Here is a 23948-nt window from a genome sequence, read left to right as displayed (position 1 = left end):
AGCCGTGACGAACCGTTAATTTCCTCTGTTAAGTAACATGTGTCACAATATGATAATTGTAAAAAATTTATATAAAATTAATAAATTAAAATTATATATTTAAAAAATATATAAATTTCAAAATAACCCCAAAATTTTGAAAACATTCATTTCAACTCATTAACCCACGCCGACCGCCACCCTTTGTCGTCGACGAAGCTCTGCCTGACTTCACCTTTCCCTAGCGACCAAAACCCCTATGACATCGTGACTGATCAATTGTCAATCGACGGTGAATCAACGTTTTATACCCCGCGAACCCTAGGATGAAAATCACAATCCCAAGCGATTTCGACGGCTAATCGATGACAACTACGGCAACCTATAACTATGATGATGACAAGGACTATGTCGGCGGCAGTGGTCGAGGCCGAATAGAGCGATGACGAGGAGTTAGTGTTAGAATTTGGGGATTTTAGGGATTTTGAGTTTTTTTTTGTAATTTAAAAGAAATAAGGATTTTTTATAAATATAATAATATTTAAAAAAGAAATTCCAAAATTACGAGATTATGACATTTTGTATATTTAAGCCTTTAAATATAATTAGTAATTTTTTTTGTAATTTACTTTAAATTTTATTGTTAGAAAAATAAAGTTTTTTATATACATATCTTTAAATACAATGTAATATTTATTCAAAGACTTTCAACCAATTAACTATGAATTCTTATACCCATGTCGATACTCGAACTTGTGACCTCTAGCGTGAAAAACAAGTTCCTTGACCACTGAGGTGAATTGTTATAACATTATTGTTAGTACCTTAAATTATTGTCTTGGTTATAAAATTTTCAAAAATTATTAAATTTATTGAACTATTATAAAATTATCATTAAAATATTTCAAAATTTTAAGTATTTTTTATAATATTTATTGTAAAATTTGATAAATTTAAGGACTAATCTATAATTATAATTTTATTACAATAATTTGTCGCATATAAATTAATGATATTTAGTATTTTTTATCCTAATAATAATAGAGGTTCCAAGCTTTCAGCTTTAAAGCAAAAGGCAGCAGCTTTCCTGGCAGACAGATACATTTCTATAGGGTCGACAGTGACAAAATTCAAATACAATATTTAAGGATAGATAATAATATTGTTTTTTATTTTAAAATAATAATAATAATAATGTTTCGTAGAGGTACGTGTACCTTCATGGAGGACCAAGTTTGAAGACTTGTGTACCATATCAAATCTAATGTTGCTAGAAATCAGCTGAAATTTTATGAAGAAACTCACAAGGAACAACAAAACCTGCAAATCTTTCAATCATTCACCAAAATATTTTCAAAAATCTCAACCACTCTCATCATTTTCCCTCTCTTGAACATTTTAATCTGTTCTACTTTCTTTCTGCAGCACAACTGTTGTTATATTTTGCTTGCAATTCGGTCAAAACACAAGAAACAAACACAATCTTCCTTTTAGGAAATCAGTCTAAATTTGCAGTGATGATTATTTATTACAGTCTATTACTCTATTTATGTGTTCTGCCAATTCAGGTGCTCATAAGAACAGTGAATAAGTTCAGAACCAACTGAATCAATTTTGTATTTTTAATTTTGAAAGGGATATCAAGCTTCTTCCTTTACAAGATACAACAATGACAGTGACCCAATCATTGTTTTATGCAGGCCATGCAAGTTACTATACAGAGCAAAATGAAATTCCCACCTCTCCCCCCTTATCATTGCTGTTCTTGAGATGACCATGGTGGTCTTCATCATTTCCATGATATTCTTTTTATTTTGTTGAAAAACCCTTTACAAGAACCAAAACATTTTCACTAATTACTGCAAAGATTAGTTGTTTATAGTAATGGTAAATTACAAATTTCATCATTTAATTTTATCTTCATTCTTATTTTATACATTGAACCTTCATCAATCATCTCAAACCTCGAACCCTTTATGCCATCACCCTCATCATTCCACATTCATCGTCTCAAATCATAAACCCTCACTAACCTTACATTACTATTGTAAATCTCAAACCATTGTATGTTTCACCTCGTTATCCTAAATCTCAAATTCTCAACGATTATCTTAAAGACCAAATCTTTAATGACATCATTCTTGATTTATAATCTGATATTGATACAATAGACATATAATATGCGAAACTCGTACAATCATTACCTAATCGATTGGATACTAATCCATATCTAATCCAATTTTATTAGATTCATGAAATTTAGAATATTTTTCGCTTAAATAGACAATATATTTTTGTTTATAAGTGCAAAACTAATTTAGCAGAAAAATTTTGGCATTTACGACGACCGAAAGCGGCCAGCATGATAGTTGATCACAATAGACGATGAAGAAATATAGAAAATTGAAAGAAAGTAAAAAAATGAACAATTTCAAAAGTTCAGTGATTAAATTGAATCATTTTAAAATTTTGTTACCAGAATAGTAGTAAATATAAAGTCTAGTACATTTCGCAATGTACTCCTGTAGTAATGGGAATTCCCTGGTTTCCTTTTGAGTCCAAACTTTGAAACTTCAAAACGGCGCCGGCACACCGATAAGGCCACATCAGGTGGACCCAAAGGGTGATGATGTGGCGATATTATATTGGATGCAGAAGGTTGTATAATGAGGTGGGTGGAGAATCATGATTTGAACAGTGGTCAAACTCTTATACATTTGTCAACTACAAAAGACTAAAAACATAATCTCTCAGGTTTCCTTTTCCCTCTCCTTTGTCTAGAAAGATAGGAACTTTAGAGAGAGAGAAAGACATCTAATGGAGTATGAAAGAATAGAAAAGGTTCAGGTAAGTTTTTCTATGTTAATGTGTGCTTTGAAGTTTGTGGTTCATGAGTTGTTTTTTTCCCTTCAAAATCCTTTATTTTATATACACTTGCAGAGTAGTATTTCACCAAGTAAATTGAGGATGAAGCTGATGGGGCCTCATCATCTGAGAAAGAAAGATGGATCAAATAGCAATTCTTCAAGGACATCTCCTACTAGGATTGAAGATTCTGAGTTTGTGAACAGTCTCTTAGCCTCTAAAAATGGACACTTTGATGAACAAGGTTTGTCATTTTCTCTATCTTCTTCATTATCTTCTCTCATTTACTGGAAATCTTCCACTTTTGAAGTTTCATGGTGTCTGTGAATTACATGTAAGTAAACATTTCCTTTCTGTTTGAGGCTTTGAGCATTGTGTTATATAAATCTGCTGGTTTAAATAAATTCAATTGAATTGCAGTCAAAGTATCCGATGATTCAATGAAGGATTCTAGTCTAAATGAGCAAATTACTAGTCAGTCGAAAGAATCATTGCCAAGGGAGAGCATTGAAGTAGGCCGTGCGAAATCGATGCGTTTTCCGAAGAACGATAACGGTATTTCGAGCTCAATTCATCCAATGAGGACAGTTGAAGATGAAAATCCTGATTCGGATAGTAATGCCAGTTCATCTAGCTTCGAGTTTCATAAAGGGGAGAGAGCGTTACCGGCTTCGATGGCAAGGTCGTACTCGAGACCGATGTCGTCGAAGTGGAATGACGCTGAGAAATGGATACTGAGCAAGCAAAATGTGCAGGCTATGAATGCTAAGAAGAATTCATTTCAAAGCCAGGCTATTCGATTTCCGATTACCGATATGGTGAGAGATGCTCCGGAATCTGCAAACTCTGATCATAGATTGCTTGTGAATGGGGTAACCGATGCTAAGACTGTCAATTTCGGTCATCCTGCCATGCAGATGCTAAGTCGGGAATCGAGGGAAATGGTTCGGACAGATTTGTTTTGTTCGAAAAGTTCAGCAGAAGATAAAACAGGTTGCTTTGATTATATATATTTGCTACTTGAAGATAATACATATTGTGCTTCCTGGTTGATTACAAGGAAATGTTGTATGATTTGATCAGCATGATGGACTCTTGCTTACAATGTGATTAAGAACATCGAAATGTTCGAGTCGTTGTTTTTGATCTAATCTTAATCTCATACCTTTTGATTTGTGCTTGTAGTTTTGCCTACCATTCGATCGGTTTGTATGAGAGATATGGGAACTGAAATGACCCCTGCTACAAGTCCAGAGCCATCAAGGACTTCCACACCTGCAGGGGCGGCAACCCCACTTCGAACTCCGACATCTTCAGTCTGGTCTACTTCGCATAGAGGGACATCGACACCTTTGAATCACACAATGGATTCCGAGTCACATCATCGCTTTGATAACGGCAAGAGAGAATTGTCCGAGCAAGACATGAAGCTGAAAACAAGAAGAGAGATTGTAGCCCTTGGTGTCCAGCTTGGGAAGATGAATATTGCCGCTTGGGCGAGCAGAGACGAGAAGGGAAAAAGGGCATCTTTGGTCGAAACCGATAACGTAAAGGAGCTTGAACAAATCGAATATGAAAAACGAGCAGCTGCATGGGAGGAAGCCTAGAAGTCTAAGCTTACTGCAAGGTTCTAAAACGACCGAACATTTTGTAAAATCGTTTGTACTGATGTATACTCTTAAAACTCTTTCCGGTCGAGTTACGTTTTCCAGTTGCATATTTCGATTTATCAGGTATAAGCGCGAGGAGATCAAAATCAAGCATGGGAGAGTCAGCAGAGAGCAAAACTAGAAGCTGAAATGCAGAGAATCGAGGTATTTAAAAGCCCTTTAATCATGACATACTCGAAAATCATGAGTAAACCTCGAAACACAGTTAGTTTTCGGTTGAGATCATGCAATTAACCGAATCACATGCCTTCATAAGTTCTAAAGCTATATGATTTGAGTCTTCTCGTAATCGAAACAGGTGCGATCGATCATAGTTACAAGTCTTGTTACTTTTTTTCAGGCAAAAGTAGAGCAAATGAGGGCCCAAGCTCAAGCACAGATGGTAAAGAAGAATGCAATGGCAAGGAAAAGAGCAGAGGAGAAACGAGCTGCAGCCGAGGCCAGAAAAAACCGAGACGCCGAAAGAACTGCCGCTCAAGTAGAATATATTCGCCGGACCGGAAGAATGCCGTCGTCTCATTTCACGTGTTGTGGTTGGTTGTAATAATGTAACAATCCATAAAATGCAAAATTGCTCATGCAAATGGGTCACAAGAAGGGTGGTTGTGTTTATGGTGTGGCTTAATTTTGTGATTTTACATGGAAGGATGAAATTAGTAGTTCAATTGTGTTCCTTGAGTATCCATATGGGTGTCAAATTCCCCTTGTAAAAGGGACATGCACTCGGTAAGGCACTTGTCTTCCTAGAGTGCGATCTAATCGAGTGAAAATTTTGAATTAATCGACGAATTATGTTTTATTATTTTCATTTAATTTCAAAATATTTAATGATCGAATTAGATAAAATAAAATTGGAATCCAGTTGCGTTGTGTTTGGGAGGAGCTCTAGTCTCGACTCCCCCTAAAATATAAGAAATATATTTGTCTAATAATATTTTAGATCTCTCTCAATTTAATTTATTAGTCAAATTAAGCTTCAACTCCCGATTTAAATACTAAACAGATTCTTATTCTTTTATAATTAAACAATTTGACCACTCCCTCAAATTTAGGCCATTTTTAGTTTAATTATCAGTAATCTTCAATTTTAATATTTAAATATTTAATAAATTTTCATTCTTTTAAAGTTAAACAATTTGATCATTCTCAAATGTTTGACCCTAATTTTGTACTTGAAATTGAGTCGAAAAAACTTGTTCAAATTAATTTTTTAATGATAAACAAAAAAAAAATTGTTGACAACATGATTATATTTTAAGTTAAGAGTAAATACATTTTAAAAAATATAAGTTCAAAAATTGTTCTAAATCAAAATAAGACAACAAGACACTGTTGGTCAACCTCAATTTTTTTTAGAAAGTGTTAAAATTTCTATAACTTATTTTTTTTATTGAACTTTATATAGTTTCTTTTACGATTTTATAAATTTTGGAAATAGTTATTTATATTTGTTCAATTTATGAAGGTTTTTTTGGTAATATCAGTCGAGATGGATTAATTTATACATTTTTAAAACTGACCAAACCCCAAAGGTTATATCAATTTTTATTCGATTTATTTGAATTCCATTTATTTAAAATTTAACTCAAAGTTAAAAAACTTAATTTATTTAATTTGAAATTATTCAATTTATTTGAACAAATTTCTAACCCCAAACTATAACCATGTTCTCTCACATGTCATGGTCTGCCGACATCAAACCCCGACTCCATCTCAATTAGGCTCTAATGGAAATTATTGAGAAACCCTCCCATTTCATCAAATAGATTGAGGGAACATGTCCAAATATTGACACATAATGCACCTACATGGAACCCATCACATGACATTTAAAATATTCGAATTTGAACAACTAAATTTACAAGGTATATACATTATCAACAATCTAATTTTTTTTTAAATATGTACTAGTAAATTGTCTTAGACTAATAAGAAAATTTTAAATATATATTAGTAAATTATCTCGCACTAAAAAAAACAGAACTTAGGGGACTTCAAAAATAGTTGAACATCAAGTTCATCGACAATTGACTATTCAAGAAATGTGAGTTGAAAAAAGCTAAGCTTGCTTCATAAATATTTGATATATCCTAATAATATATATATATGGTGTGTAGCTTTTATGAACAATACTCTTCAAGCTAGTTAGGCAGCTGTTTCCACCAACTATAATAGTTTTCGTTTTTGCAAGAGACTGATATTACAAGAGAAAAACAGTATCATAACCGGTCGAGAATTCGTACAGTGGTCCAAAGAACCAACAGAGGCGCTACCGGAGCTCAGATTTATAAATCCTGTCTGTTCACGTAGTCATGCCATTTGAGAGCCTCGGAACTGGGTTTAGAAGCTCCGGGCCTTGTTTGCCCATTTGTTGCACTTCCTGTGGAGAAAGTATCTTGATACACCAGACGCTGTTAACAAACTCCCTGGTTGAAGTAAAAACGAAAGGTAACAATAATTCGGATTTAGTAAAAAGTAATCGGCATTGGAAAACAATATCTATACAATAGTAGGACAATGCAATAATTAGTTATTTACTAGATGAATTCGAACATGCAACCTAGGGTTGACGAAAAACATCTATACAATGTAGTAAGGAGAATGGAAACTCACGGCCAAGGGTCATCACCGAGGAGAAGATCATCATTCTCCCGATCAACAAATACAAGCTGCCAGCCTGATCTCAGGGGGTCCTCCAACTGGCCCTCAAGGCCAAACATACGAGCAAGTTCACTGCGGAGTTCATTGTAGCTGCTGAATGCAGATATATCCAATGATCTCCCGAAGGACCCTGATTTATAAACCTGTTCACGGTGAAAACAGTAGCATCAATTATCAACACATTTAGCACTGCTGACAGATCAGGCTTGCAACATGATGAAGCGAATCAAACTTCAAAAACCTAGTCGAACTCGTACAAACAAAAAAAAGAAGTAAAAGGAACAAACCTTAACAAAGGTTCTAGTTTGTTGGTTTCCTTGTCCCACGTTTTCCTGAGACTGCAAGAATCCGGATTCATCAATGCAACTGGAAGGTGTCATTGTTGGATTAACCGAAAAATCAGTCCCTGCAGTACTCATATAATTAGAAAAGAAGGGTATAGAAGTGGAATCACTATCAGTGCCAACTCCCCTAAGGCCTGTCATCCCGTTTTGCATTAGAACAGATGAAGGCTCTATATTAACACCAAATAAGAAATTGCTCTGTGGATCTGTACCCCCTTGGTCTATCGAGCACTCCCTGCCAGGAAAAGGTGGCAATGAGATTGAATTTTGAGACATGTTTGTTTGGGATGGACCCGACTGTTCCACCTGTGGAGACCCGGATGAGAGAACATCAACAGCAGCCCGCTTAGCTGCTGGCCATGCAGCAGAAGTTATTATTGGGTTGGTTCGGGCCAAGTTGAGCAGATTGGAAGATTCATCTTGGGGGAAGGAACCCAAAAGACCATGCAAAGGAGAAACGACAGGGCTGGTCACAAGGTTTCCATTGGAATCAGAAAAACTCTGTTGTTGGCATAGTGAATGTATGGGTTGCAATGGAGATGATTGGGATTGAGAGGCTGAAGCATACTGTGATATGCCCGACATTGCATTGGAAATCTGCTGCTGATCAACCAGTTGCTGCTGTGGCTGCCGTTGTTGTTGGCTAGTAAATAGCGGCTGCTGGGGCTGCTGATTATTAAACAACGGATGCTGGTGGCGTGGTGTTGCTGTTGTTTATTAAATGAATTCTGACGTTGCAAATGTTGCTGAAGTACATGTGGCTGAGTTTGAGGTTGAGATTGATGCTGGTTGTCGACAACACCCTGAAGAATGACAGAAGGCTGAGACTGCTGAAGCATTTGGGGATGCATTAGAGAGGCAGTTCTGCCGGGGAAATTTTGGGGTTGCTGGAATTGCAGAAGGGAAGCAGTTGCTGATCTGGAAGGATCCACAGTCCTCATCTCTTGCAATGCTGCATCAGCCATAGCTTGGTACATGTCATTCTGCAAACCCAGCATCGAGGCATCTAGCGTCGGCTGCATCCATGGGGTAACTCCAATCCCCTGAAAATTCAGCTGCTGCATTCCTTGAGCTGCATCTCCTCGTAGCCACATAAGTGGAGAACTAATGCCTAGACTGTCATCCTTGATGCCTATAAACAAATAGAGACAAATTAAAAGGAATAAGGATGCTGCAGAAATGAGAAAACTTTGAGTAGTTGACCCTGTACAGCCATGGAATTAGCATTAGACTAGCATACCATTAAAAGAAGGTAATCCCGGTGGCCATGGTCGCTTGAGCCTTAAAGAAAATGGAGATGGATACATTGGGAATGTTGTCAACGGTTCAATCTCCCATAAGGAAACTCTTGGCTGCCTTTCACCAGCTGTTGATTCATCCCAGCCAACCTGCACGAATAAGTTAAAACTCCACGCTATCATCAACATACATAGGAACTCTAAAACAACAAATGTACAAATACTCAAAAAACAAACGATCAATGCAACCATTCTAAACATGCCTTAACTGATCGCCAATGTGAATTTGGCCACCGAGCAGGATCTAAGTCACTTATGCCAGTTATCGTCCCCATGTATCTAGGCCATGCACAATCATCAGATACAAATTAAATAACGTTCACAAGTAAACATAAGAGATGGGACTCAAGCAAAGAATCATTGAAATGACATTAGAAAAGAGCATAAATGGAACAACATATCTTCGCATAACTGCAAATCAATCCTTTGCAAGGAAAGCTATGCCAGTCAGGCATCAGTTCCCAGGTTAAAAGAGATAATCTTCTATTTTATTTTATTTTTGTGTAAGGAAAGCCACTTTATACAGTTATAAGAATCAACTGTTAAAAAAAAGAAGCTTACCGACGAACACTTGATTCTTCTGTTTCAAACAGCATTCTAAAGCGCATACCAACAGAAACTCGAGTATGATAAACAGCTTTGATATATTTTGTGAGAGGTATGACAAATTCTGATGGACTAGCCCTGGATTGAACAGGAATAAATTTAGACACGTTAAGGAATCAATAATCAGAACATGGCAATAGTGAAAATCTGCGAAGCATAGCAGTATCGTCATACCTTGGGTTATAAAATATAGTGAAGCGACTATTTGTTGCAGCCGCATGAGCAGCGGCGGCAAGAAGCCCTAAGTGCATGCTATCACTTGATAAGACTGATGAAGGCATTACAGTTTGAGGTCGATTAGCTCGCCGGATACCAAGAAGTAATTGGTTTTTGTCATTCCTGTCAATATAACCCATACACAGGTTTGAGCATCAACATAGCTACAATCTAGAATTTCCGCTGGAGCAAGCTAAAATGGAAAACAAGCCAGCAACCTACCAGATGAAAAGCACTGAATCACCCGCAACTAGTCTTTTAGCACTAACAAATACACTCCATCCTGTTGTCAGGAGGTGCCTTTTGGGCTGGCCTGAATGGGAACAAGTCAATGACTGTTAGTTAAGGAATATGCTGGCACTGAAGAAAAAAGATTCATATTTTAAGAGGAAAAGGGAATTCTTAATAAGCTAACCACGAAATATATGCCTAAATTTCCATTCATTATCATGCAAGTCCCTTGCGATCAACTCTTGAGCTGGAGGCTGTTGGGAGAAGTCCTGAAAGCAATTAAAAGAATAAAATTACAAATACATCAATGCAACTAAAAGCTTAAATGGATATCAACACTAATGATAACAACTGTGTACCAGTGGAGGAAAAACTTTTTCAGCTGCACGGCGAGGAACAGAGAACCCTCCATGAGTACTTGTGTCACTGGCTGTTAACGTTTTACAGAAATAAATTGTCGGTTGTTTGCTGGGAGTACCGAATTCTGCAGGCAGATAAGCCTCCTTTTGTTCTTGCTGCAGAACAAGTAATCTTCAATACTTGAAACAATCAATAAGACTAAAAGCTCAAAAGAAACCCAACAAAAAATAACATACCGGAGTCAGTGGTTGCAAGGTCATTTGTGCATATACTTCATCTGTTTCAACATCTGCCTGAAGTTTACAAATTCCAAGGCTTCAGAGACAAATGAAATGGAAGATAGCATCGGAAAACCAAATTAAACAAGCCTTACATGCATGGTAACATTGTGAAGCTGACAAAAAAGTTGTGGGGGTAAGCTCGGGTAGTTAGGTATGTGGGCATCCACTTCCTTATTGGTTGTTGCGGCTACCTAAAAGAAAACCCAATAAATGCTTGGTTACTGAATATGATGTCTAATCAAGTACAAAGAACCTCGGTACATGGAAAGATCCAGAAATGTATTTCATAGAGCTCCACATACAATTCCCTATGATCCATGACTATGCAAGCACTAAACGTACAACATCCAATGGTTACCACCATATATGATGAACCGTTTCTTTTCCAAACACTAATGACTAAACAATCTCAGTTCCCCCAGGGATTTTCAAATACAATTACAAGTATATTGCACGTTTTAATGTCAGAGTTAAGAGTCTCTTAAGTCGGAAAATTCCAGACCAGTAAGAACCCTGGTAAAAGTAAAATGGAAGATTCAAGTCCACTATTAGATCTACTGGAGCAGCATCAATTATGATATCTAAAAAGCAGATGAATTGAAGTCAGGCTGGAATGTTCTCATGTCACACAAACTCCCATACAGTAAAATGGTATTTGGTGCTACCAAAGACACATCTAAAAAGATCAAACTTTAAATATTTACATTCTTTCAATATCCATACAGGAGAAAGGGCAATAATGATGATATGCCTGCAAATAACTTTTTTTTGCTTTTTTTCCTCGGAAAAGACAGTGAAACAATATTTCATGATTTATTCTCCATAAAGCAAATGTAACTTGATGCATACACACCATCCATTACCAAGAACAAGCTAATCCAAAATTCAAGCATACCAACCTGTTCACTATGACCCTGTGGGAAATAAACAACCCTACTTCCAACCAGAGGTAGAGAAACAAGAGGACCAGCACATGCATGCCAAAGCTCAGAGTTCAAAACTCTCTCCTCCCCTGCAGGGTCTGTTCTTGCATTAATGTAAAACCATAAAAGAGAAAATAAAAAAAGTTAAACATGTAATCCAAAGGTCGGGGGATGCTTGAAAGATGGAAAATCCAAACTTCCAACAAATTTGAGTTTTGCATTAAGCTCCAAAGAGAGGTTTGAGAAGAGCCGAAAAAATAAAAAATAAATAAACATAAATTCAGCAAGATATAGCATATCAAACAACAGTTTGACATGGAAAAAGGGATAATGAAATCAAAGGTAGAATGAAGTTTTAAAAATCTTCTTGGCCCCAGAAAAGGGACTAATAAAAACAACTTCAACAAACCAACAAATGAAAATCTAAATAAACTGAAATCTCTGATCTGGGATTTAACATTTTAAGATTTCAGCTTCTTCCTTTCTAAAGCCAAAAACAAAGCCAATTGACACCCCAAACATCAACATCCATAAGATAATTTCAACTTCACCTCTCCCAAGGAACTCAATCTATTCCTTTACACACAGAGAGGACACAAAACAAAAGGAGAAGCATACCTTCCTGATGTTGTGGATTGACACCAGCTGAAGAAAGTCTCATTTTTTACTAGGTAAGTCGAATAACACCTTTAGAATCCCAAGTTTGTACCTCCGAGAAAAAAGATCACCACCCCAAAACACCTCCTTTAACCAGACCAGAGTCCTCCAAAAGACACCCAAACTCCAAAACCTTTCTTTTTACTCCTTTGTCTCCACAAAAAAAAAAAACACCATGCCTTAACAAGAACCAACCACAATTGAGCAAAAAGTCTTTAAAAAAAACAGAACAAAGAACTCAAAGCCCCAATACTTGCTGTCTTTTTTTATTCAACCGAAACCGGTTTTACTACTAAAGACTATAGCTTTCGGCCTCATCCGCCTCCTATCTTCTTCTTCCCCCACCTCAAAAGAACCCAAGAGTTCTTTCTCTTGATCCGAAACGTTAATGCTAAAACAACATAATCTTCTCTTCTGCTATGTTTCCAACACTTTATCCCCACATTTCAGCTCCCAACAAAAAAAGGACTTTTGATCCTAAGTATGACACCAAAACAACAGCTTTTTTTCTCTCTCTTTGAGTTCCTCGAAGCTTGTAAACCACTAACCCCAGCAACCGAAAAACACACAACAGATCTCGGATATAAAGATTTGTTTTTCCCCAGTTCCTCACCAAAAAAATAAGAAAATGCCCAGATCTTTATTCACACTCACAAACCAAAAACACAAGTGCCGTTACTGTTTTGCATTCCAAGTGTATTTATAAGAAGTATTGGGTATTTGTAGATACTTTTGGTACAGTATAATCTATGTTATCCACTGGACTACGGTTGAGGAGTAAGGGAAACTTTTTTTTACTGGGTTTTTAAGAAAATGGGGAGCTGATCTTGTTTCCAGTAACGGAAATAGTTGGGTGAGTGATGACTATTGGGAAATGGAAAGTGAGAGAGAGAGAGAGAGTTCCGTGCTGCTGACTACTTGTACTATTTACTGATGTTTGCCATTACTGTTTGCTTTCTTCCTCTTATCCCGTTTCCCTCTCTTTTTTTCCCAATATTGCTTTGCTCCACTTATCAATGAACATAAGACCGCCATTACATTTATATTTTATTTGATTGAGTGATGATAATAAACACAAAATTTCTTTAATTAAGTCCAAAAAAAAGTTATATGAGTTAGTATTTATTTATGACATGCAATGTTACACAATTCTTAAAAGATATATATATATTTATAATGAGATTAATGTCTCTAATCCTTTTAAAGTACGATATTTTCTAGTACTCACGGATATTCATTTTACTCATTTTATTTATGGATTTGGTCGACATAAAATCAGATAATCAAATAAGTTTTAATATCATATTTTTAAAAAAATAATGTTTGATAAGATGTATAACATTACCACTTTTAAATTTTAAAATCTCTATTTTTTTCCTGATATTGGATTAATGTCTTTCATTTTTTCAATGCATGACACTTAAGTAATATAATATTTTTTATTTTTTTAATATTTTTAAAAGCATTAAATTATTTAAATTTAATGACTAATATTATATTTTTTAAATTAAATATAATTTACTCAATTTTCTTTTATAAAAAGAATAACTCGTTAATTTTAATCATTTACTTTTACTTATACAATGATTAAAAAATATAAAACTAAAAGAATTTACATTATAAACCATGCCCCTCTCTTTCTCTCCCTATACATATATAAACAATAACAAAAGCAAGTGGTGCATAGATTACATACAAAGTGCATGGGTCCATTCAGTCAGAACAAAGAAAACACATATTTTTTTTTTAATTAGTTTATCTCGTAAGAAAATAGTTTTATATTTTCATTTTTAAGACAAAAAATAATTTTAAACTTCAAAATAGAGTTTCTTATTTAGGAGTTAAAAGATTTATTTTAAACTAAGGGTTAAATTAATTTGATTTATCTATTTAAAGTGATATATTGTTACAATTATTTATATATTTATAAATCTAATTATATTTTTATTATATACTTTTATTCTATGATAGTATTTATATTTATTATTATGAAAACAAAGGAAAATGTCAATTATTATGATTAACTTTAAAATGTTAGACTTAAAAGGCTTACAAACAATGTAAATTAATCAATAACTAGTTGATCGAATAGAATAAGATATTAGATATTTAAATAATGTTAAAAGTTCGAATTATTACATTGTGAATGAAGTAAATTGAATTAAGAATATCACATGGACCTCTACACTATTTTATTACATGTAATGGTCATTTTATAATAATTTAATGATTATTTTATAACTTCTAAAACTTCAGTAGATAAAAAAATATTTTAATATAATTTAGTGACCAATTGTATACTATACCCTTGGTATTTTGTTTTCCAAAAAACAATATAGAAACAGTTGGGGAAAAGTGGCAGCAATTGTAAATATTAACCAACTTGAGGTTCTTAACCTTGAGGTCATGGGATCGAGTCCCACGGAGGGCATTTAATAATTCGGAGATCTTCTACGAAAGTTGCTCTCAACCTGGTGTTGGGGGCAGTCTACTTTCTTACCTCCCCTTACCCCATTATATATGGGAACAAGGGACATCCATTTTTTAAAATGAAATAAGGTGGGGGCATTTTCAAAATAAAATAAAAACAAGGGGATGAAAATGAAACAACATTGTCATTTCTTCTCCCTCTTTGTTTCAATTATTTTTCCTTTTTCTTTCAAATCATTTTCTTTTGGTTGATTTGTTTTGTTTTCTTGTGATTCATAGGTTATGGACATGCTTGATTGCTAATCATACACTTATACTAATTATTTTTTTAGCTCAATTTTAATACTTTTTAATATTCATTTTATGATTGGAGTACGTTATTATCTTTGTCGCTCTCAATAATCTCTTTCAAGACCTGAATTTGTGATCTCTCATTGAAATGTATTATATTTTACCATTATATCCAATACTTTTTATTCAAGTGGCTACTTTTATTGGGGGGGGGGGAATATAGCGGTTTATAACCATAATTATAATTTAAATATATAATTAGGATAATTTTTTTAATTATTTATATAAGAAACTAGTTACGTGTGATCATATAAATGCTATAAGAGGCAAATGTTATGAGAAAACAAACCACAATAAGGAATCGAATTATTTAAAGACCACCCACCAACAATCGTTAATCAGAGTTGAATAAGATCAACATATTAATAAATAAGTTTCATATTCACCAGTCGAGCGATATTAAATTCAATCTAAAGAAAATTAAATAAAAAATGTCAAATGATTGATAAAAAAGATCGAGAACATATAATAAAAATAAAAAAAATATCATAAAGACATAGTTATTGAAAATAAAAAAAAAACAAATAAAATATGATATATAAAAAAATGCGGGTGATCAATAACCAATACTATAATTAGTATCATCATTTGTAAAAAAAATAAAAAAATAAAAAACGGTTATAGAGAATTCTTTAAATATATCTTTATAGATTTTAATATTTAAATCCGATAACTTTAAAAATAATAATATTTTTTAAATTACTAAAATAATTTGTTTCGTGTTTAACCCTTATTAATAGTATAAATATTAAAGATTATTATTAGAATTCGAATTGACCTTTTGCAAGTAAATATTTGAGGTGACCCACAGTGACCGTACGATCCCTTTCGATTGATGTTTTGAATTAATAATCACTTGGCTGGAACTTCCGAACCGCTTTGAATATGTTGGGCAATGGCATGTCCATCCCCATCTCCATGTGTCCCCCTGCATTATTATTATTATTATTATTATTATTCACATTTGATGGATAACGACGCCTTTAAAATCATTCAAAACTATATATATTATCATAATAAAAAAACTATTATATTATCAAATTGGAAATACAAAAAAATTACCTCATTCCATTTAAGGTTTACTTCCAACACCTATTGCCTCATGCAAAAATGGGAAACTATACATTATTAATTATGTAATTGTGGAACAAAGTAATGTGCATCTCTCTGCATATTTTAACTGTATATACATCAATTATTTTGGTAAATTTGCATAACCTAAACGTACTTATATAAAAATGTGACAATCATATAAGTAGAATGATTAATTCAGAAATATTGTTAAATGTGAGCATATAATATATGTTTATATACATGCACTAACAGTGCAAAATTGGTAGATATAAATAAAATTTATACAACCAATAAAAAAAATAACTAATAAAAAGATTCAAATTTTAAAATGGACACTTATTCGCCCCCAATCATAAGATGAATCCACCGCTATATAATTACGGAAAAGTATAATATTGATTAAAATCAATCATTACAATTCATAATTAGGGTGATACTTAAATTATATCTAGACATAAAATAAACTAAATATGGACTCAAACTCTCGTATTATAAAAACTCCAAGTCGATATCTCAAAATTCTCATCATCACAGTCTTAATGTAAATATATATAAATATATTAATAAAATCAAAATTTGAATACCCTTAAAAATTTTAAATTGAAATTGTTTTATTTTGATTGGTGATATCAATAAAAACTTTATAAATAAAATTCAAACAAAAGGGTGAGTCCACATCCAATGACTTATCAATTTGTGCACAAAATGTTAAAAGAGGAAAAAGAAAAACAACCCCTTTTGAATGCAATGTTTTGGTGATTGAGAGTTTTGAAAACACTGTTCCAACCTACAGAATGATGGTTGAAACATAAGCATCAAAACTCAATTTTTGGCTTGGAACATTCATGAAGTTGATTATTTGTAAGTCTTTATTTAAAAGAATGTATTGATTTATTTGGGGGAAATTCTATTAATTAATGGGATTAGTTGAACTAATAATAAAAAAAATGGGAACAAGGGGAAGGTAAGATAGTAGGCTGCCCCCAACACTAGGTTGAGAGCAACTTCCGTATGAGACCTCCAAATTATGAAATGCCCTTCATGGGACTCGATCCCACAACCTCGACATTAGGTCAAATAAACTACCAACTTTTTGTCTTAATGTGTAAATAAATATTTTATAATAGTTTCACCACGTTTTTATTCATGCAAAATAATGTATAAATTTCCCTCAAAAGAAGAGTGTTATATATAGAGAAATATTACAATTTTTTGTAAAAAAAAATCCATTGAGTTTAATTATATTGATATTGCACTTTATAAAAATAAGAAGTTAATCCAATTATTGATGAACACGTGAATTTGAATTGTTGTCCCCCCCCCCCAACTTATTCCATATTGATTTCCATGGCAGTTATTTAATGAGAGAGTTTAACAAGTTACATAATTAAACTAACTAATCAGATTTCATAAGATTATAATGACTAAATTTAAATAAATTAAAGTATAATGACTATCCTTTCGATTTTCATAAAATATAAAGATTAAATTCTTAACTAGACCAAAAAAATTAAAAATGGTAATTAATTTATTATTATATATAATACTAATTTATCTAATATATTATTTTTAATATATTAATCCTTATTATATATTTATACCATACTGATAATATTTTCATTTCGTTCTCTTTATACTAAATAATTATATTCGGTTCAAAATTGTCTTTAATATAAAAAAGTAGCAAAACATCAAGAACGTCGGCTAATATTGAATTTCATTAATCCGTTAATGTATTTTATTTATTTATTATTTTTATTTCAAAAGAGCGACTAAGATATTTTATGTCTCCATTCTGACTCAAAGGTTAACACCGACTCCTGTCAACCTACGTAAATTCCATGCACAACATTAGTACACAAAAAGGAGTAGGGTAATATAATTAATTTATGCTTATATCATAAATAAGCTATTTTTTAAAATTATTTAAAAATATTTTTTCATAAAAATAAGTATTTAAAGTTATTTTTTATCAAAATAAATATTTAAATATTTTTTAGTTAAAATCTGTAATTAAATTATTTTTTTCATCTAAATACCTAAAATATTCTTTAAATAATATCACGTGTTAACCTTTTTAGAACTTATATGAAAAAATTGAAAACAGTAAGTATTTATTTAGACAATAAAACTTTAGATACTTACTTTCACTAAAAAACATTTTAGGTACTTAAATAAAAAAGAATATATAAGCTAGGTACTATTTATAATATAAACCATGAATTTAAGAAAAAATACTTTAGAAGCGTGAAAAATTATAGATCTTGTTATAATAATTACAGAAATTGGTACGATATTTTGTGTAATTGAGAAAATTACTCAAAATGTTATTAAATCACATAAGTTATTAGAGTTTGGATAATGTTATATGAAAGTACACAAATTGTTGCAGAAATTACATGAATTATTAGAACTACGAAAACTTTTAATTACATAAAATGAATAAATTATTAAAATAATACTCTTTTAATTTTTTAAACAAAATAATATGTAAAAAATTAATTCTCAAAACGACATGTATTTTTATTATGTAGGATGAAAACGACATGTATTTTTAGACGCCGCACCGCAGAACTACCGCTTTATCCAAGGCATGTTACTTAAACATAAACTCTTCCTTTAAAAATGTGTTACGACATAAACATGTTGTGATAGATATATGTCATTTAAAAAATAAATTTGTATGTGTGCATTATAATAAAATAAAATAAACTTATTTTAATAATTTAGCCCAAAAAATCTATCAAGCTTACAACTTTTTTGCCTGGTTTTTTTTAACCATTTATGTAATTTTATAAAATTAAAAAACAAACTTTTATCTAAAATTAATTATTTTTTTATTAGTAACATATAGTTTTGATTTGACGTATTAAAAAATTAAAAGAGGAAAATGAAAGAGAGAGAAAGTGGAAAAGATGTCAAAAAGCAACAGCTCAGCAGTTAGATTTGTGGGATCCATCCATTTTACCTCTTTAGATTTAGTGGTTCCCACCTCCCCTAATTTGACGCCGCTCCAAACACCCGGCTCGGCTCTTACCATTTTTCTTCACTTCTTTTATTATTTACGGACAATTTTTTCCACTACTACGTACGTATATGTAGCGACGTACCATACCTATTACGGTTTCAAGACCATTCACAAATATGATTAACCAATAAATAAATTGTATTTTTTAATACAAAAAAAAATTATTTGATCACTATTTATTTAGTATTTATGATTTAATCGCTTATTTTAAAAAAAATACTTAATATTAAGTGGATGAATGTATAATTTTTAGGATTAAAACTATTATTATACCAAGACAAGTAATCATTTTCTTTAATTTTTTAAATTGAATGACCATTATATAAATGAAATATAACATTAGATATGATTTCTTTAAAAAAAATGTGACCAAAATAAAAATACAAGAAAGGATGAATTATCAAATAGGTAGTTTACCCTTTCTTTTATTAATGGTAAGTTTTCATTCCCGTAAACTCTATAAATTAATAAACTCTCTAAAATAATAATTTTTCTTAGTCCCGACTTGGACCCAAAGTCTAAATTAATAATTTCGATATAATCTCTAACTTTCCTTACTTCATATAAAATTTATGGTGATGCATTCTCATACCGCAACAAAAAATCGTGAAGAGTTGTTGCGGCTATAAGTGTTTCCTTCTATGTAATTGGTTGCAAATTCATTTGATAATCTTCTGTTGTTGTTGTAAAGCCACTCGATAAATTTATATCACGAAGACTAATATATGTTTGTTGAATCATAAAAAAATCTTTAAATTAATAAATTATTAGTTTAATTAATTAATACATTTTAAAATTAATAAAATTACATAATCTCAATATTATTATTTTATACAAGTTTTACTATATTTGGAACTCCCTAACACGTACTTTCCTTTGTGTTGGAATTCCCTAACAACTAAAAAATTGGTTGACCCGTATTCTCATATGTAATAGGGTAAGGGGAGGTAGGATAGTAGACTGCCCCTAATGCCAGGTTGAGAGCAACTTCCGTGGGAGACCTCCGAATTATGAAATGCCCTCCGTGAGACTCGATCTCACGACCACAAGATTAAGAGACTTGCGCTCTAACTTACTGAGCTGGACGGTTGTTAACAGTGGGAACTATTTTCTTTGTAAGGTTGTCGAATAACCTTTGTTTTTCTCAATTGTGGTTCACAACGGAAACTATTTGCTTTTTTAAGGTTGTTTTACTTTCAACAGTAAATAAATAAAAAAGCAGTCTTGAGGTTGTTGATTATACTTTTTCTTAATCTACTTGTTCAGAAACATGCCTTTTGGCCTTATATCATACAAAAGCACATAATTTGGAGTATTAATTCAGAAAAGTGAGATGCCTAACCCAAGAAACACCCAGTGGTTAATATTTGATATATTATACAGTATAAATTTTTAAGGACATGATATTATTTGATTTAATGATAATATATAGGATTAGTGAATTACATATTACTATTCATATTATAAGAATTGGATCAGTTATTGAATCGATCAGATCATCAATTTTTATTTAATTATCAGTTCAATATTAGTTAAATAAAAATTTATAATTTTTTACAAAATAAAATTTAACTGATTTAATCTTTATTTATTAATTTAATATTGTTTTTGACAATAACACTACCAATGCATTCAACATTAACTACATATATGCTTTATGTAATGGCCAAAGTTGGAACTTAGTGAAACATTAGACTGACATAATTAAGACAAAATTGGTTGGTCCTAATCACTGTCTATTTTCAAACATTGAACTTAAAGTGTGTCGTAATCTTTAATTAATATGTATAAGACAATTTGATAAAAAAAATACACTACTAATGGAGAGCCAACGGAAGACATTAACTGTGTTTAGAGCCTCTTTGTGTTTTAATCACGTTTAATGTTCTGTCTAATCACAACATCTCAGAAATTGACGTTGAAACCTGAAAGCATCGTTAATCAATGATTAGATTAATAACAATAATAATAATCTAAAGGGCGCAAGACATAGACCGACAAATCGTAGGATTTTTTTTCTTGATAGTGTCTAGGGTGACAAAGAGTCTGCAACAAACCACTAAACTGTATCTTAAAAGGGTTTTATTGTGGTATTAGTCTCTCTACTATGCTTAAAATGGTATTATTTATTCTTGTATTGATTTGACTTGTTTTGGATCTTCATATTTGATTTAGATATGCAATTTGAGTTCATATATAATTTTTGTACGATGTTCGATTCTGATTTATTATTATTGATGGTCTTTCAGTAGTTTTATCATCTGTTGTGGTTCGTTTGTCAATGTAGTCAAATATATTCACATTGTCGCAACCGTCTTTCGGTCGGGCCCGAAATTGGGCTTCGACTTGAATTGATTGGGTTGGAGTCGCCACCGGTTATTTATTTTAAAATAAATGGGTTGACCGGATACCCTAGGTCTTACCTGATCTGCATCTTACCAGTGATATGTCGAGTTCGGGAGTCGGTTACGGTCAAGGAAGGATTAGCACCCTTGAATCTCCCTCTCGGTACTACATAATTTCCAGTTGTCTTAGATTAAGAAAATAGAAAGTTTAAATTAAAAAGGTAAAATAACGATCCTAATTGCTTACCTCTGATTGATTGAAAACGAACCCTTTAAAAGTCAAAGAACGTAAAAAAAGGATGGTAAAAATGAAGTGAGGAAAGTGGAAAAAACAGTTAATATACATATATAAATAAAAATAAAGACATGGAAGATAAAAGTACTAGGAAAGATATGAGGCAACCAGACGGAATAAAGAAAATAACAAGGTACACAAAGCAGTATGAATAAATATAAAGAAAAAAATGAATAGAGAAAAAAAAATGAAATAAGAATATGAACAAATAAATAGATAAAAATAGGAAAAATGATACAAACATATATAAAAATTTACGTAAGAAAAATATATGCAATAGAATAAAATATATAAAGAACGAAAAAGAAATATAAATAATGTCTATACATAAAATGTAATATACTATAGCATAAATAAATAAAAAAAACTAAGAAAAATAAAGTATACTATAACAATGTATATAAACGTATATATATAAAGGACCATAATAAAATAAAACAACCTTGGGTGGCCGAATTAAAAGAAAATCAGAAACAGAGATTGAATCTTAATGTAAATTGAGTTCAAAATTGAAATCGGGGACCAAATCGAGCTCTTAAACGAAACGAGAGGACCAAGCGTGCAGTTTCTCCTTTTGTTAAGAAAAACACGTGGATTTGGGTTTAGTATATAACTTGAAATTGTTTTAAGAAAATCATTTGCTCTCTTATCCTTAACCGAATACTCGTCCCTCTCTCATTTCCTCTCCACATTCAACCGTGTTCTTCAATTGAAGAACACGGCCACCATGAAATCCAGGAAACAGCCGATGACCACCTTGCGCCGCCTCGCCGCCGCCGCTGAACGGTGACGGCCGCCGTTCATCGGCGGCAAAACCTTTTTTTTTTTTTTCGAAGCTCTTTTCCTCTGGTTTTCCAAAAATCCGAATAGTTTTTTTTGATCGGGCCTCGGGATTGCTAGATCTACAAAGATAGATCTCAGAAACTTTTCCCGTTCATCGGCCAAAATTTTTTTTTTATTTGGTATTTTCGAGCTAAATCGCAAGGAGGAATCCACATGCAAGAGTGAAAAACAAATGAACAAGGTAAAAACGATACCTTCTCTTATTTATTTCCGAGGAATCTTACAAAAAAATGCTTGCTTTTGCCTTTCGTATCTCTGCTAATGTTCTTGGGTAATTTTCGTGTAATCTTTGTGTAAAATCGTATCAACCCCTTCCGTCCCCTGATTTGTGTTGATTTACATTTATTTATAGCTTAGATTTGTGCTATTTTTGGACATATTTGAATCCTAATAGGACTCTAATATTTGCTGTTGGTTGTTAGTGATGGACGAGATCCTTGCGTCGGAAAGTTCGGGGTTGTTGGAGAAGAGAACCGTACGGCCATGAGAGGCGTGAAGCACAAGGAGACATGCATCGCCGGTTTGGGATAAACCCTCACTGATACGGGTTAGGGATTATTAGCACATGTGGGCCGTTGGGTCTACTATTGGGTTTCATAACCTGTAAAATGTAAATAAAATAAAATAAATAAATAAATAATATATATACGTATAAATGGATGAAATGAGGGGTGTCTACAGCTGCCCCTCTTTGCTTATTATCGTGCAACGATAATGAAGCAAAGATTAATAGACACAAATTTCATCCATATCGAATGTCCTCTGTCGTAGAGTTGGAATCCGACGCTGCAACTGGTTTGTCAATCACAAAATGACTTCATCGTCGTGAGGTTGAGTTCAAACTGAGCCTGGAAATCCTTTATTGTGAAGTCGAAATTGAACTCGGAGCTTTTGGCAAGTGGCCTCTGAATCATCTTCTGGTTCAAGGTACTTCGTCGTGAAGGTGACCCTTGATCTGAAGACTGTGGTGTTGTGGTGTTACAGATGACTCCTTCGTCGCGAAGTTGGGTCAATCTGTTTATGAAGTTGGAATTGTATATGGCTCCTTCGTCGTGAGGTTGAGCCTGAGAATTGGATATCCCCCGTCGTGAGGTTGAAATCCCATACAAGTTGCGTTGTTTCGAGGCCAATATCCTTCGTTGTGAAGCAGCAATTGGCTCTGAAATTAAGAAATGTTCGTTGACAACCAGCGGTCCCTTCGTCGTGAAGTTGAACTTGCGTTGTCTGGAGTCCAATATCCTTCGTTGTGAAGTTGAAATCGGCTCTGAAATTGAGAAATGTTCGTTGACAACTAGCGGTCCCTTCGTCGTGAAGTTGAACTTGCGTTGTCTGGAGTCCAATATCCTTCGTTGTGAAGTTGAAATTGGCTCTGAAATTGAGAAATGTTTGTTGACAACCAGCGGTCCCTTCGTCGTGAAGTTGAACTTGCGTTGTCTGGAGTCCAATATCCTTCGTTGTGACGTTGAAATTGGCTCTGAAATTGAGAAATGT

The 23948-nt window shown here is 32.9% G+C and overlaps 2 pseudogenes; one reads left to right on the top strand and one right to left on the bottom strand.

Annotated features, from left to right (window-relative positions):
- The first annotated feature begins 2752 nt into the window (after window positions 1-2752).
- Window positions 2753-5161, top strand: LOC120210340 (annotated as a pseudogene).
- Window positions 5162-6636: 1475 nt separating this feature from the next.
- Window positions 6637-12682, bottom strand: LOC120210332 (annotated as a pseudogene).
- Between the last annotated feature and the right edge of the window lie 11266 nt (window positions 12683-23948).

Source organism: Hibiscus syriacus, unplaced genomic scaffold (assembly GCF_006381635.1).
Source record: "Hibiscus syriacus cultivar Baekdansim isolate YM2019G1 unplaced genomic scaffold, ASM638163v2 tig00109923_pilon, whole genome shotgun sequence".
Classification (NCBI taxonomy): Eukaryota; Viridiplantae; Streptophyta; class Magnoliopsida; order Malvales; family Malvaceae; genus Hibiscus; species Hibiscus syriacus.
This window is presented reverse-complemented; position numbering and strand designations above follow the sequence as displayed.